The following is an 18,127-nucleotide window of genomic DNA, read 5'->3' on the forward strand; positions in this document are numbered from 1 at the left end:
GGAATGGATTTGTGATCACCAAGTGCCCCTCCTGGCTGGTCGTGACACTGCAAGTTCACTGTGTCCCAGTTTCTCCTCTCGTCACCACCCTGCTCAACCTCTCAGACCTCTATGGACAGAACCATAGCTCAAGTCCTGCTGGACACCTTTTCTCTCAGGCTGCCATTTTATAGTCCAATGGCAAAACAAAGCAAGTTCAGCTACTTTGAGTAGGCCTTTACCTGTTCTTCATCCCAAAGATGCCCCCTCGTTCAGGACCCATGCTATAATTGACCACTGGAGCCCCCTCAGTCTATAGGATGCTTCTCTGGGTCTACCCCTGAGAGCCTTCTAAGTCAAGTCACTCCCCTTGACCCAGGGACCACACCTGCAAGAGGGAGTGTGCAGGTCTTCCTGCTGTCTACTTCCCCAGTCCATCCTGGGCTTCTCCCTGACCTCTCTACTCCCATAAAGGGCAGAGCACTTTCCCATCTCTCTCTGCCCTGCATATTCCACTCCTTGTTTATTAGTAGCAGGTCAAGTACCAATTTCAGCACAAGGGAACTAGATTATAACCTAAAGCAATAATCCCACAATAGGGCTTGTCTACACTGCAGCTGGGAATCAAGCCTCCCAGCCCAGGAAGACAGATTCAGGCTAGAATGGCTTGAGTTAGCACACTAAAAATAGCAGTGTGGATATTGTAGCTCTGGTGGAGACTTGGGCTAGCCACCTAATCTGAAACACAGGGGGTTGGATGGACTTGAGTCTCCAAGATGTTGCTCGAACCACAATGTACACCCTGCTATTTTCAGTGCACTAGTTCGAGCCCTGGTAGCACAAGTTTGGCTACTCAGGCTTGGAAGCTCACTCTGAGCTGCAGTTGAGAAATGAATTTTTATGGATCCACCCACATGGATCCTGTTGCGGGATTGTACGGGGTATATCCTAAGCCTCTCCCTTAGATAGGCACCTAAGTGTGGGCTGCATGGAGGCACTTACTTCTCTGAGTGGGAACTCCTCTCCTGAAGCCAGGTGGATTAGGCATCACTCATTCTCACAAGAAATGCTTAGAGGCACCTGCTTCATGCCATACAGATGGACAGAAGAGGTGGTGGTGGCTCTGCTGCTGCCCTCACCTTACAACTTTTAGCCCACTGGTTAGACAACTCACCTGCTATGTGGGAGATCCAGGTTCAATTCCCACTTCAAAGAGAGAGAGAGAATTTGAAGAGAGGTGTCCTACTTCTCAGGAGGGCACTCTAACCACTGGGTTAGCTGATATTCTGATGCAGTGCTCCCTCAGTTTCTCCTATAGAAAATATCACACATAAATTAAGAGTGACCTGAGTAGAGGGACTGGACCTTGGGTCTCCCACCACATAGGTGGATGCCCCAACCACCGGGTTACAAACACGCTCTCTCTCTCTCTCCCCCTCGCAATGACTATTTAAGTATTTATTCAAAGCAGAACAGGAGAGATTGAAGTATATTTATAAATATTTATATTTTAGTGTAACCCTTCTGCAGAGTGCCAAAGGCAGCAACAGCCAGGTACCATACACCCAACGGTCCTCTTCTAAAATAAATAAAATTATGGTGCAAGATGCCACCCAGGGCCATGGTCCAATAGCTGGCTCTGAGAAAATGAATTTCGTTACAAAACCAAAAAAACAACCACCTCTATGTTCATGGTGAGCCACTCACTCCAGAGCATATTGTCCTTTCATGAGTCCAGTTATCATAATTTTTTACAAAATTAAAACAAACATTCCAGCTAAAACAACAAAACTCCATAGGTGGGATTATGGGTAAACAATATTATAGTTCATGTAAATGAAGCTGCCCCAAATGGCTTTTCCCTTTCTTCCTTATAGAGGGAGCAGAGAGCTGCATCCCTCCATGTCTTTTTGCTCTGGGTCTTACATCAGATTGGGTTTAATTTTTAATGGCCTTTCCCCACACATTTATGATTGAAGGCAGGGTCTGCCTGACCATCTAATGATGATATGTTGTGGGGATAGGAGGATTTGCAGGCACACAGTACCTGAAGCTGATAGACTCCATCCACCTATGTTGAGATTCTGCTACACAAAGGGGTATCTCCAACGTTCTCTCCCCTGCTGCAAGTGATATACATTCACATTATCTGCAGTTCCAGATCACTTGCATTGATATAAGCCAGGAATAACTCAATTGCAACAAAAAGGCTGATCTTGCAGTATTCATGTCTGCTTCTAAAGAGAGAACTGGCAGAAATAGCTTGGAATAACCTGTTTTGCAGAGCAAAGAGGCTTGATTAATTTGGATAAGGCCCTAAACTCATCGATGCTTATCTGAACCAAACCTAACGCCAAAACTTTGAGATTCCTCCAGGGGTGAAAGGAACTTAAAGGACTTACCGGTACGCCGGAGTCCTGAGCAGGGGGCAGGGCCTCCACCGGAAGGGGTGGGGCCTTTAGAACCCCGGGGCCTTTCAATCACCGCTGGAGTTACCAGCTGCGGAGGCGGCTGGGAGTCCTGGGGCTCGGGGGCCATTTAAAGGGCCTGGGTCTCCAGCCCCTGCTACCGCAGCGGAGCTCTGGTCTCTTTAAATAGCTGCCTGAGTCCAACTGCCAGAGCCCCAGGGTAGCAGTGGCAGCCGGGGGCTCCCAGCTGCTGCTGCTACCCCAGGGCTTGGGGCTTTGGTGGATATTTAAAGGACCGGATCCCCGCGGCTGCTACCCCAGTACAGCGCTACTCAATGTACACAGTCAGCAGAGAGAGCATCTTTTTGTGGTCCCAATTCTGCTGCCCTTACTCATACTGATAATTTACTCTACAAAGACTCCTACAGATTTCAAAGGGCCTATTTGCAAAGTAAGTTACTTCTCTAGCATAAGTGAAGCAGAATAGGATCCTTTGAATCTTGCCCAGCACCAAAAGCACTGTTGACGCATTACATATAAAATGATGATAATATATGTGCCAACATGCAAAAGTCTTTTCTATAGTTCAGAGCTATTTTATAGCCTAACTGATGTCTTAGCTTTAGGCACAAAGCAAAAAAGGCTTGAGCATGCTTATGGATGCGCTGACTACTTTGTATCTGATAGTTAAAGTTTAGGAATCGGGCTTTGTTTTAATCTGTAAGAAGCAGCAAACTGCTCCTTTCTAAGGTGGGAGATAGTTGCACATTTTCAAGTTTGGGGGTTTAAAAGAAGTCTAAATGGAATTAAGTTTGAACACTCTGCCTGTGTGTTCATTATAGCTCTGGGGAATGCAGTGGGAGTCTTGTCAGCTCATTAGTGGCGATTATAAAACCAGAGTAATTCAAAGAGGAAGTAACAGCTGTTTGAAAATGCTGGTTGAGAAATTAGAGCAGAAATGCAGGTAAAATATGAGCACTTTGAAAATAATAGTAGCTACATAAAATATATGCAGTTTAAACATTATTTAAAAATACCCCGTAAACCACTTGAAACTCCTGAGCACTTAAATTCACTAATGTGCGATGCAAAATATGTAGCATGCTAAAGAAATTATTCATAAAAACAGCCTTCCTATACATTCAGATGGAAGCTCCCCACCCCAGTTGTTACTGGGACCCACATCCTGAATGAAATCTTTCCTGAACCTCCTCTTCCAGCCTTTAAACCACTCCCCCACAAACTCTCCTAGCTCATCAGAAGCAAGCTCCCCCTAGACTAGTACACACCAACTGGACTTGGAACCAGATGCTGCCAGACAAAGAGGTGCAAAACCTTGCAGGCATACCTCCACAGCTACAATGATCAACACCCCCCACAAACACCTTTCAAGATCCCGGGGTCCTACACATGCCTATCGCAACATGTCACATACCTCATTCAGGGCACTTACTGCCCCTATAACAACTATGTGAGTGAAACAAGACAACCACTGTGCTCTTGAATGAGCTCACCCAGAAAAATTATAAAAACCAAAAACATCTTATCACCTCTGGGTGAACATTTTTCACAAATCTATAATTCTGTTTCTTACTTATCAGTCCTTACCCTCAAAGGAAATCTGCATAGCACCTTCAAAAGATGAGCCTGGGAGATTGAATATTGTGGCAAGGCACCTCTTTTCTCTCACCAGTCTTAGCGCTCCCCCCTCACACGATGGCAGGCCTGGGGTAATTAGCCCCACATAGGCAGGGGTTGCCTTCCCCCTTCTGTGCTCCCTTGGTTGTCTTTTCAGGGTAGGCCTGAGGGTCGGCCTAAGGGTGATTATCTCTCTGGCTCTCCCCAGAGGAGGGTTTTTAAAAGGCCTGAGGCAGCCCTTAACTGGATTCAAGTGTCTGTAATTGACGTGAGGTAACCTCTTCTCAGCTTGTAGGAGAAAGGGCCTTTAACATCCTAGAATCATGGAATATTAGGGTTGGAAGAGACCTCAGGAATTAGTTGGGGATTGGTTGATTTAGTTGGGGATTGGTCCTGCTTAGAGCAGGGGGTTGGACTAGATATCCTCCTGAGGTCCCTTCCAACCCTTATATTCTATGATTCTATGAGGTCATCTAGTTCAATCCCCTACTCAAAGCAGGACCAACACCAACTAAATCATCACAGCCAGGGCTTTGTCAAGCCGGGCCTTAAAAACCTCTAAAGGAAGGAGATTCCACCACCTCTCTAGGTAACCCATTCCAGTGCTTCACCACCTCCTAGTGAAATAGTGTTTCCTAATATCCAACCTAAACCTCCACCACTGCAACTTGAGACCATTGCTCCTTGTTCTGTCATATGCCACCACTGAGAATAACCTAGCTCCGACCTCTTTGGAACCCCCCTTCAGGTACCGGTAATTGAAGGCTGCTATCAAATCCCCCCTCACTCTTCTCTTCTGCAGTCTAGATAACCCTTGTTCCCTCAGCCTCTCCATATAAGTTATGTGCCACAGCCCCCTAATCATTTCCGTTGCCTTCTGCTGAACTCTCTCCAATTTGTCCACATCTTTTCTGTCGTGGGGGGACCAAAACTGGATGCAATAATCCAGGTGTGGCCTCACCAGTGCCTAATAGAGAGGAATAATCACTTCCTTCGATCTGCTGGCAATGCTCCTACTAATACAGCCCAATATGACACTGGCCTTCTTGGCAACAATGGCACACTCTTGACTTATATCCAGCTTCTTGTCCACTGTAATCCCCAGGTCCTTTTCGGCAGAACTGCTGCTTAGCCAGTCGGTCCCCAGACTGTACCAGTGCATGGGATTCTTCCATCCTAAGTGCAGAACTGTGCACTTGTCCTTTGTTGAACCTCAGATTTATTTTGGCCCAATCCTCCAATTTGTCTAGGTCACTCTGGACCTTTTCCCTACTCTCCATCATATCTACCTCTCTCACCAGCTTAGTGTCATCTGCAAACTTGTTGAGGGTGCAATTAATCCCATCATCCAGATAATTAATGATGATATTGAACAAAACCAGCCCCAGGACCTACCCCTGGGGCACTCTGCTTGATACCGCCTGCCAACAAGACATCGAGTCATTGATCTCTACCCATTGAGCCTGACAATCTAGCCAGCTTTCTATCCACCTTATAGTCCATTCATCCAATCCATACTTTTTTAACTTGCTGGCAAGAATACTGTGGGAGACCATATCAAAAGCTTTGCTAAAGTCAAGTTATATCACATCCACCATTTTCCCCATATCCACAAAGCCAGTTATCACATCATAGAAGGCAATCAGGTTGGTCAAGCATGATTTGCCCTTGGTGAATCCATGTTGACTGTTCCTCTCCTCCAAGTGCTTTAAAATGGATTCCTTGAGGACCTGCTCCATGATTTTGCCAGAGACTGAAGTGAGGCTTTTTCTCTTTTTTCCCTTTTTTAAAGATGGGCACTATATTTGCCTGTTTCCAATCAGCTGGGACCTCCCCCGATCACCACGAATTTTCAAATATAATGACCAATGGCTGTGCAATCACATCAGCCAACTCCCTCAACACCCTTGGATGCATCAGATCTGCATGTCCAGATTTTCAAAATAGTCCTTAACCTGTTCTTTCACCACTGAGGGCTGCAATCCTTCTCCTCATTCTCTGTTGCCCAGTGCAGCAGTCTGGGAGCTGCCCTTGTCAGTGAAGGCTGAGGCAAAAAAAGCAATGAGTATTTCAGCTTTTTCCACATCATCTGTCACTAGGTTGCCTCCTCCATTCAAGTATCAGAGGGGTAGCCGTGTTAGTCTGGATCTGTAAAAGCAGCAAAGAGTCCTGTGGCACCTTATAGATAACAAACGTTTTGGAGCATGAGCTTTCATGGGTGAATACCCACTTCGTTGGATGCATGCATCCGACAAAGTGGGTATTCACCCATGAAAGCTCATGCTCCAAAACGTCTGTTAGTCTATAAGGTGCCACAAGACTCTTTGCTGCTCCCCCATTCAGTAAGGGTCCCACACTTTTCCTTACCACCTTCTTCTTGCTAACATACCCGTGGAAACCCTTCTTGTTACCCTTCACATCCCTTCACATTCTAGGACTAAGATATTGGTTTTCAAAGACCCTCTTGTGGGTGTGGAGCTGCTGCTGCTGCTGGGCCCAGTGCTCTTGCACCTGCCCTTTGCCCTTGGGAATTTTGTTTGTTTGCCTGCCTCACCCCAGCCGCTGGAGCTAGTCCTTTTCCTCTGCTTGCCCTGCCCCTGGCCTCTTTTCTTCCCCCTTTTCCCACCACAGTATCCCTCCCCCAGCTAGCCCCCTTGTGCCATGTGCCTATGTCCCCCTCCTATATGCTTGTACCCCCTACTTTTAAGTTGAACCGGAAGTGAACCAGCTGCAAGTTGTGCAGCCGGCTCATGGTATATGGGTGGGATGGCCAGGGGGCTCATGGGGCAGGGGCCCGATGAAAAGGTTTGGAGGGCCCAGGGTGCGGGGTCGGTGGGGACTGCCCTCTCGCAGGACCTGGTCGAGGTAAACCCAAGAAGTGGGTAGTAAGGCTGCCCTCCCCTCCTGACGTACACGCCGGGGAGTACGAAGGGTGGAGAGCCCCATGTGCTGAGTGAGTGTCAGGGGATCCATCCAGTCTCCCCGGTCATAGTCCAGGAGGTCTCCGATTCTGGTGACTTCTGCCAGCATCAACCTCTGGTGCACCGAGGGGGACTCCGCCACCTGCACACAAAATTGGGGACTGTGTAGCAGGGGCTCCGCGAGGAGGTCTGCCCCCTTGGTGGCCGCCATGGATCTGGTCGCTGAAACCAGACGCCAGGTCCGGACAGGGTCCTGGTAGAAGACCTCTCGTATGGAGATAAAGGAGCTGCCGGTCAACTCTAAGCCCTCGGAAGCGGCACAGGAAGGAGTGCGCCACCGTGCTCCATGCTGGACTACCTGTACCATGAAGGAGTCTCTGTAGGGGCTGGAGGCGGAAGACATGGACCTGACTTCCCTTATCTTAAAAATCCATTATTTTCTCTAACAAGGAAATCATATCAGTCTGGCATGACCTATCTTTAGTAAACCCATGTTTACAGCTTTACGGATTTTTATGGGGCGATTCCCCTGTGGGTGGGTGGGACAGCAGCATGGCATGATAGGTGATTGAGTGAAAAGTGAAGAACTAAGGCTGATATTATTGGAAGAATACTGGTGAGTTGTTGACAACTTGATAAGTGAGTAAAGTAAAGTAAAAACAGCAGTTCATGCTCTCATCCACTAAAAATGAGAGCCAAATGGTAAAATTAAGACATTTATATGTATATTAAAAAAAATGATGGTGCAAATGCCTCCTATTAAGTTATGTTAATAGCAATGTATGCACTATAAAACAGATGGAAAAATGTTTTTAAAAGAACCCATATGAGAGAAGTTAAAACAGTTTTTAATATTTTATACATGGTCATGGGCTTTATTAGAAAAGATAAATATTCTGAAAACGAGTTACCGGCTGTGGGATTATTGTGTTGCTTCATATAAGTGTACACAGTTCAATATTTCACTCCTTAATTGCATGCATATTTTATGGAGGGTTCATTTTTGAATAATAGTTTTCTTTCTATTATGCATAGGTTTCCTGTTAGTGGAGATTATTCACATTCAGCAAATATGTCCAGGCCTAAACTGGGGACATGTTGCATTAAAAAAAATGAGGGCTTCCTGACATTCTGCAAGACATCTTGCAATAGCCCAAGGATCTGCCTGCATATGCCATGCCAATCCTTCTCATCTATCATGTCACCCTATGGGACAAGGCATAGAGCCTGCTATGTGAAGGTCCTCAGGCTATTTCTAGGTTGCTCATACAGTGTCAGGAGAGTAAAGTTTTCATTGCTAAGCACTTGCCTTAGATCACAGAACGCTTACTGATGTTTTTTGTCCCAAAGCTCAAACACAGACTGCCGCACTGAAAAGAACGCCCCTGCTTGCGGTGTGAAATGCTAAGTAACAGTGATCCAGGAATGGTGATCTTGCTGCTCGAAATCTTCATAAGCAATTTCCTGCACTGGAAGTGTGCAGAGTGGCAGCATAATCAATTGTCAATGTTTTGTTCTTCTAGGTCCTGATTCCAAGCCTATTGAAATTAACGAGACTCTTTCCATTGATTTCAGTGCACTTTGGATTACATCCCACATATTTGTTTTTGTTTTAAATCCTTGATTTTTTAAAATTTATTTTACAAGTATTTGTATTATGTTTTAAACTCTGTTCCTTGAAACGGTTAATGTTAGCACAGTTAATGGTAGCATAGTCCTTGTGCTAATTGTTAACAGAACACTAGTTTCACAAACAAATATATGTATTTACCATCCAGGCTTAACTTGAGATTGCGTACAAAAATCTGCTACAATTGAAGATGAAAGAACCAAGTGGTATTTTGTTTCCATGAAGGCCTGCATCGGATACTCACTGACGCTTCCAATTTTGTGGCCACTGGCTCAAATGTAGCACGTTTAGAACTATATACAGGCGAGTCTCATCTTACGCTGGGGTTACGTTCGGCTGTCAGCATGTAAAGTGAAAATCATGACTAGTCAAAATTACATTGACTGTAATGGCAGGCGGAATCACCCGCACTACAGGTACAGTATTTAAATTGTTATTTTTCTTTTTTTTTGGTTGGTTTCTTTTTTGGTTTTTGCCGACCGCGCAAAGCTGAATTTGTGCATGTTAAATGCGTGTAAGATGAGACTTGCCTGTATTTTACATTTTGGCCTTGCAAAAATTTGTCAGTTTCAACAAACACTTGTGTGACAGCTGCTCTCCAGTAGGTTTTTCCAGGGGAGGCGGGATGGGGAGGCAGGGCAAGCTAGGCAGAGATTGCACCAGCCCTCTCTAGTGGGAGGTTTTGCAGTTCGGGTGTGCAGCCCCAGGAAAATAATTCGTCCTTCCTCTGTCTACACTTTTTGCCACCCCCACAGCCCACTTTTGAGATTTCTCTCACGAGTTTGGGGCTTGAATCGTAGGGTTAACAATGACCAGCTGACAGTGTTAAACACAACAGTCCTTGTTGACCTTGAGGAACAGATATGTAGGTGTCTAAAGAAGCAGATAGCTGTTGGGACTTTCAAAAGCACCTAATCAGGTTAAGCACCTAAACCCCATCTACTTCATTGGGAGTTAGGCCTTTAACTTGCTTATGTGCTTCTGAAAATTGCACTAGGCCCTTAAATACATGTGAAAATATGGCCCTGAGTGCTAAATCCTGCTTAACAAAGTACCAATTACCATGGCCCCTCAAGATGATGTTGTAAAATCATGTAATTTGCTAGGGGAGACAACTTTTGACAACTCCCATTCCCTTCCACCTTTTGCACATACTTCCTCTGAAGCTAAAATAGAAGAATCTGCAGCACCATGTGAGCTCAGTTAGTTCTATTATCCATGCATTTATTGAAGTGAGGGAGGCATATACTTGCATCTAAAAGCTAAACACACTGGAAAATCCAACAAACAGAACTCAGGGGTAACAGTGCTACTTTTCTCATTTAAAAATGTGAAATTAAGTAAAACGTGAAAGCAATCTGCTCTCATCAGGGATGCAAGCTATTGTTCTGTGTCTGGATTAAATAAATCTTTATTGAGATTGCAAGTATATATTGCCATTTATTTTTCCCTCCCAAGAGGCATACTGTAATATTTTCACAAATGGCAACAAATTAAAATGGGAAGAACTACAGTTCCAGCAAGCAGAGCACCATGAAGCTCTTATCTCACATTTCTAGGCATCAAACAAAAAAATTGTATGGAACACAGGCAGGCTTCTCCTTCACTGCTTACAGACCAGATAATTCTGAAAGGTCTGGAACAGTTGTCTTGAGCAAGTCAGTTTCTTTTGTAATAAAATTCTAAAACCAAACTATGCACATTATTCAATTTAATATCCTCAATACAAAAAGCTTCCCTCCCCACTCTTCTTTATTTCTAAATTATATTATTGCAGTAAATTGACAGAACGCACACACTTTGAAAAAGAGATCAGATTTCATTCGAATGGCTTTGGGTCTGCAATGAGCAAGCTTAGAAAATGCTTCTGTTTTCTTAGACATCTACATACTTTGCTCTTTTTGCAAATGGTTAGCCAGTCAAAGTGGCTTTTGTGGAACTCTAAGTTACTTAAAATAATTTTGGCTGAATGTTTGAGGGCAAATTTCCTAACTGGAGATACTCCGTAATTTTTTATTATTTCATTGAAACCTATCTGGGGAAGAAAGATGTCACTACTAATAGTAACTAACTTTTTTTTTTAAAACTGTGGCAGCCTAAATTACAAGAAAAAAGTTCCAGTCTTTGAACCCAAGTGGAACCTAGCCTAGGATATAATGTAGCTAAAATGGGGTGGCTCACAGATAAAAGGAATCAAAGTTATGTTTCATGTTATTTCCAAGAGCAGGCACTGTGATACACTGCATTAAGAACTGGTCTGGGATTCACAATATGTTCTATTTCTAGCTCTACGTCTGACCTGCTCCATAACCTTAGGCAAGTCAATTCACCTTTCTGTGCCTCAGTTTCTCCAACTGCAAAATGAGGATGATGATACTTAACGCTCTTTGTAAAGAGATTTGAGATCTATGGAGGAAAGAGTAGCACCTTCATCTCAGGGATAGAATCATGCCAACCAGAGTGCAAAAGGTTAGAGATCATCCAGTCTACCCCTCTTCTAGTACAAGTTGTATTCCCTCCATGCAGAATATGTACATCTTAAATCATTACTCCACATGGGCTAAGATTAGTAGCCATTGCTTATATAATCTGATATAGTTATACATTGTGTCTCTATGGACTTGTCTTCACTACTAAGGAGATCAATGCTGCTGTAATCGATGCAGTGGGTATTGATTTAGCGGGTCTACTGAAGACCTGCTAAATTGACAGCAGAGCGTTCTCTGGTCGAATCCGGTACTCCAGCTCCCCGAGAAGAGTAAGGTAAGTCAATGGGAGAGGGTCTTCCTCAACACAGCCCAGCGAAGACACCAGGGTAAGTCGACCTAAACTACATCAACTCCAACTACATTATTCACGTAGCTGGAGAAGCGTAACGCTTGTCTTCACTACTGGGGTAAGTCGACCTACGTTACGTGTGCTACTGGTTTAAAGCATGAAAGAGTCCAGGACTCCTGGGTTCATTCTTAGCTCTACTGTTGACCCATCATGGGATAACTTATCTAAGCTTCCCTTTACCCCACTGCTAACAGGGGTACGGTGATCTGTAGCTATGTAACTCACAGGCATATGTTATTAGGTGTATTTTTATAAAGTGCTTTGAAGACCTTGAATGAAAGGAACTGTCTGAGGAAAAAAGCATTATAGGTTGAAAAACAAGTCTTACCTCACACTATGCAAAACGTAATTTTCAATGTGGTTGAACTGCTGATTTAAGTTTAAAAGATTTTTTTAAATAAATGAATAAATGAACCCAAACTTAATCATAATCTTGAACCATTATAGAGTTATTACATTATTAGATCATTTAAAAAAAAATCCCACCCCCAAGCCAAAATCATTAATTGTACATTTTGGAGTGGAACAGCAATTGTAGTTCTTGTGAAAACAAAGTGTGTATCTGATGCACTCAAGGAAGCTAAATTAGAGAAGCATAAAGCCCAGTTGTAAACAATTGGTCAGTGTGTGTCATGTGAACCCCTCTGTACCTACATAAGATGTAAGAACATAAGAATAGATATACTGGGTCAGACCAAAGGTCCAGCCGACCCAGTATCCTGTCTACCGACAGTGGCCAATGCCAGGTGCCCCAGAGGGAGTGAACCTAACAGGCAATGATCAAGTGATCTCTTTCCTGCCATCCATCTCCACCCTCTGACAAACAGAGTCTAGGGACACCATTCCTTACCCATCCTGGCTAATAGCCATTAGTGGATTTAACCTCCATGAATTTATCCAGGTCTCTTTTAAACGCTGTTATAGTCCTAGCCTTCACAACCTCCTCAGGCAAGGAGTTCCACAGGTTGACTGTGTGAAGAACTTCCTTTTATTTGTTTTAAATCTGCTGCCCATTAGTTTCATTTGGTGACCCCTAGTTCTTATATTATGGGAACAAGTAAATAACTTTTCCTTATTCACTTTCTCCACCCCACTCATGATTTTATATACCTCTATCATATCCCACCTTAGCCTCCTCTTTTCCAAGCTGAAAAGTCCTAGCCTCTTTAATCTCTCCTCATATGGGACCCGTTCCAAACCACCTAATCAACAGAAAATGCGATTCTGTGACAGTCTTCGAGCTACAGAGACTTGTTCTTTTAACTCAAGCTACAGCAGCTCTTGCTTTAATGCTGGAGGTTCATTGTTAAACCCCCAGCATTTTGACCAAAATGGCAGCTTCCATACTGTCACAATACTATGCCTAGTCATGAGTTAATTTGCACAACATATAGTCTTAATTTGAATTGTTTTCTTTATTTAGTACAGTGAATGCACTTATTTCTCTCATGGAAGAGCACCCAATCAGGGCTCCATTGTGCCTACTGCTGGACATGGCTATAATGAAAACACAGTTTGTGCCCCAAAGAGTATGTAAAGTATATCTGAAATGAGAAACAGGTGGATTCAACACACACTCAGGACCAGTAGAAAATTCTGTCTGCTCCCATACTTCCAAGCCTCAGCCTTGTCCTGGACAGTGCTTCTACTCTTTAGCAATGTAAAAAAGCAACAAAGAGTCCTGTGGCACCTTATAGACTAACAGATGTATTGGAGCATAAGCTTTCGTGGGTGAATAACCACTTTGTCCGACACATGTAATGGAAATTTCCAGAAGCAGGTATAAATACGCAGGCAAGAATCAGTCTAGAGATAATGAGGTTAGTTCAATCAGGGAGGATGAGGCCCTCTTCTAGCAGTTGAGGTGTGAACACCAAGGGAGGAGAAACTTCTTTTGTAGTTGTCTAGCCATTCACACTCTTTGTTTAATCCTGAGCTGATGTGTCAAATTTGCAAATGAAGCTCAGCAGTTTCTCTTTGAAGTCTGGTCCTGAAGTTTTTTTGCTGTAGGATGTCTACCTTAAAATCTGCTATTGTGTGGCCAGGAAGGTTGAAGTGTTCTCCTATAGGTTTTTGTATATTGCCATTCCTAATATCTGACTTGTGTCCATTTATCCTTCAACGTAGTGACTGTCCAGTTTGGCTGATGTACATAGCAGAGGGGCACTGCTGACACATGATGGCGTATATAACATTGGTGGATGTGCAGGTGAACAAACCGATGATGTTGTAGCTGATCTGGTTAGGTTCTGTGATGGTGTTGCTGGTGTAGATATGTGAACAGAGTTGGCATCGGGGTTTGTTGCATGGATTGGTTCCTGAGTTAGAGTTTTTATGATGCGGTGTGTGGTTGCTGGTGAGAATATGCTTCAGGTTGGCGGGTTGTCTGTGGGCAAGGCTGGCCTGCCTCCCAAGGTCTGTGAAAGTGAGGGATCATTGTCCAGGATGGGTTATAGATCATTGATGATGCGTTGGAGAGGTTTAAGCTGAGGACTGTAGGTGATGGCCAGTGGAGTTCTGTTGGTTTCTTTCTTGGGCTTGTATTGCAGCAGGAGGCTTCTGGGTACATGTCTGGCTCTGTTTCCTTATTTCCTCATGCGGGTATCGTAGTTTTGAGAATGCTTGGTGAAGATCTTGTAGGTGTTGGTCTCTGTCTGAGGGGTTGGAGCAAATGCAGTTGTGCCTCAGTGCTTGGCTGTTGACAATGGATCGTGTGGTGTGTCCAGGATGGAAGCTGGAGGCATGAAGGTAGGCATAGCGGTCGGTGGGTACTCGGTATAGGGTAGTGTTAATGTAACCATCACTTATTTGTACTGTGGTGTCTAGGAAGTGGACTTCCCATGTAGATTGGTCCAGGCTGAGGTTGATGGTGGGGGTGGAAGCTGTTGAAATCGTGGTGGAATTCTTCCAGAGTCTCCTTCCCATGGGTCCAGATGATGAAGATGTCATCAATGTAGGTGATGTGGGAAGGTCATGGTCCTTAACTATGAATATATCTAACCGAGTTATCCATTCCCTCAGTCTCTGTAAAAGGTTCCTTTTAAAATATTCTCTCTCTTGCTTTCTGCTGCCAGAACTCATACCACCAGAATAATTTTCTAATATGGTCTACTGAATGGGACATCAAAACACCATCACATTTGATTGCTTATGTAACCCAATGTAGATTTGGATATCAATTTAAGGCCTAGTTGACACTTCAAACTTAGGTTGACATAGCTATGGCATTCAGCGGTATGAAAATCCACACCCCATAGTGACATAGTTATGCCGGCCTAACCCTTGATGGAGATGCAGCTAAATTGAAGGAAGAATGTTTCTATCAACCTGGTGACCACTGATTGGTATGCATACCATAGGATACTGAGGTCATGCCTATACTATGCTGCTACAGTGCCAGAGCTATGCTGCCATACTGCTGCATTATAGACACATATTACAATGATGGAAGGTGGGTGTTTCCGCCCCCCCCCATTGCTGTAGGAACTCCATTTCCCTAATCAATGGAAAACAGGTTGACAGAAGAATTCTTCCTTCAACTTAGCTGCATCTTCAAATCCCTCAGCATGAATCTATTCCTATAGCTTTGGCTGTGGTCTGATTCAGGGACATATTTTCTAGTTTTGGTTTAGAAGTGGCTGACATACAAGAACAGACGTTCCTGGAAGATTTCTACTCATAATGGACATATTCCAGGCATGGCTGATTTGTGAAATTTGTGGCCATCAAATTTGAACCTAAACCTTAGCTCTGATTCAGCCTTGAACTCAAAGCCATCTGACCTGCATCAGAACACAGCTTCCCACACCCATCTCCTCTAAAGCCACTCATAAATCAATTAAAAATATGTAATCTGCGCGCACCTTTGGGTTTGCGCTCTTCCCTTGATGAATGTTCGTTGGAAGCTCAGATCAGGTACTTTCATTCCAGAATCAGTTGCCCATACATAAAATAAAAGCCAGTAGTAAGTTGAGTTGCTCCCCAGGTGTTTCCCTCTTCGTTAACAGTCTTTCCTGCCCTCCACTGGATTTTCAAGTTCTCCTTGGGGGGCAAACAAACAAACAAAACACACACCCCCTACTTTGTTTTTCCCCCAGAGTTATTTCATTTTAAAATGAGCCTGAAACATGCTAGGATCAGGGCCCGAGTATGCTAGGCACTGTACAACCACATAAGACCAGGCAGTCCCTGCCCCAAAGAGCTCACAATTCAAAAGAGATGAAACAATAAGTGGGTTAGGAGGAGTAGGCTATGTTAGGGTAACAAAATAATAGGATGTTTTAGCAAAACTATGTGGGATATAAAATGATCATCCCTATCATTTCCCATTGTATTGGCACATACAGTCTAGCTTCAATTTTTCTTATATTGTTGGAGGATGGCTTTTGTGATTGAGAAAAGGTGTTTAATGTAATTTAAATTACATTTTTGCAAATGAAATGCAAATTTACCTTTAATTCAGTTTCAATTAATTTAACAGATGCCAGGTGACATGATCCTGCTTTGGCCAACAAGGAGCTTGGGATCTTAATGCAAATGTGTCTGGCTTCCCTTTCTGCACAAGCCATGCACCTAGACATCCATAAGACCTCTACCACCAGTGCAACCAGCTTAGCTGAACTGTATTTTAAATGTACGGATTAGTGTTTTAAATGCTCAGTTGTTTGTCTATTTTCCCACTGCAATCTCATATTATTTTCTGGCTATTACCTTAAGGTACCTTAAGGTACCTTATTATCCAGAGCTAGGTCTGCAATTAATTTTACTGAAGAGTTCATGTATGATCCCTCTAGATCTCTGCAGACCCATTTTCCATTGTGGAGTGGGTACTTCAGCTACTGCTTTTTATTAGGACACAGCATGATTTCCCACCCCAGTCTAGATAAATTTCACTAGAGAAAGGAAAATAGTGAAGAATAACAAATATAAAATCAGCATAAGAAAGCGAGCCAGTGAGACAGCCACCATCTTGGCTGATGCACTGGGGATTGAATTGGGGACCTCCAGAGCTAAAAGCGTGAACTGCTACAGCTTGAGCTGAATGGGGAATAAGGCTCTCTCAGTGTGGCTGTGTCAGACTTTATCTTCTGCAGGTTTGGCACCGATGAGGGCATGTAACACCCATCCTCCGGTGGGTTATATGGGCATTCTGTGACATTCTGCATCTCAGAAAACACAAAATGGCAGCTGCTCCAGCAGATTCCTAGACATTTAAAAAGGTACTGTACATACATGAGAAACATTACCTAGCTACTTCCAACACACTCCCTTCCCCCTCACCCGCACCACCCGATTTAGCAATTAATCAGTGTGTCTTCAATAGTGTTAACTTATGTAAAGCTTTTTAAGATTCCTAGTCCAAATTAATACAACACATTGGGAAGCAATGTGGACTAGTAGATGGAGCACTGGCATGTGACTAAAACCACCTGGGTTCCATTGCCAGCTCTGCAGTGACCTTGGGCAAGTCACCTCACTTCTCTGTGCCTCTGTTTCCCCATCTATAAACCAGAGGGAACAATACTAACCTCCATGCTAAGGTATTTGAGATGCGCTGCTGAAGAGGACAGTCTTTAACCCTCATGCTAATGCCAGTGGTAAGCCTCTGAGCATGCTCAGTATGACATGGATACATCCAGAAGCCTGAGCAAGCTCAAATTGAGCTGGCTACTCTCACAGGTGGTCCAGTAGAACCTTGGAATTATGAACACCAGAGTTACAAACCAGCCAGCCAGCCAACCACACATCTAATTTGGAACCAGAAGTACCTAATCAGGTAGCAGTAGAGCAAATTCAATATCAATGCAAGTACAGTATAGTCCTGTGTTAAACTACTAAAAAAATAAAATAAAGGAAAACAGCATTTTTCTTCTGCATAATAAACTTTCAAAACTTTATTAAGTCAGTGTTCAGTTATAAACTTTTGAAACAACCAGTATAGTGTTTTGTTCAGAGTCACGAACAGCCTCTATTCCCAAGGTGTTCGTAACTCAGACGCTACTGTAAAAGTAAAATGCCTTCTCTGTGACCATCTTGGATCCTAGGAGCTTATTAGACATCACCAAATGCATGTCTATGGGGCTGAAGTAAAGGAGAGCGGCTGGGAGAGACTCTTAATATTTTAATTTTAGAGGTGGGTGGGTGTGGGTGTAGAGGTAAAGTACAGCTGATGAACTTTAAAAGTTCATTCTGTTTCTAGGGATATTACCAGTTCTAGAGGTATTCCTTAATTTAAATATAGGGATATTGCTGGAGCACAGTATTGCCAACCCCAAGCATTCAAAAAAATCATGAGTCAGGCCAAAAAATCATGAGATTAGGAAGGTAATAAATGGGCAAGGAGGGGAAGGATAGCTTAGTGATTTGAGCATTGGCCTGTTAAACCCAGGGTTATGAGTTCAATCCTTGGGGGGCCATTTAGGGATCTGGGGCAAAAATCTGCCAGGGATGGTACTTGGGCCTGCTAGCAAAGGCAGGGGGCTGGACTTGATGACCTTTCAAGGTCCCTTCCAGTTCTATGAGATAGGTATATCTCCATATATTAAATTATGGGATCCTTTTAATGGCCATCTGTTTTTCAAGGTTTCATGATTACAAGCTTTACCCTTCAGTCACAAGGGCTAGAAACGTATTAAAAAAAAACAAAAAAAACACAATTAAAGATGAGATTGTCACAAAATAACGAGACCAGGTTGAGGCTTTCAGAAAAAAGT

The sequence above is a fragment of the Mauremys mutica genome, chromosome 5 (genome assembly GCF_020497125.1).
Source record: "Mauremys mutica isolate MM-2020 ecotype Southern chromosome 5, ASM2049712v1, whole genome shotgun sequence".
Classification (NCBI taxonomy): domain Eukaryota; kingdom Metazoa; phylum Chordata; order Testudines; family Geoemydidae; genus Mauremys; species Mauremys mutica.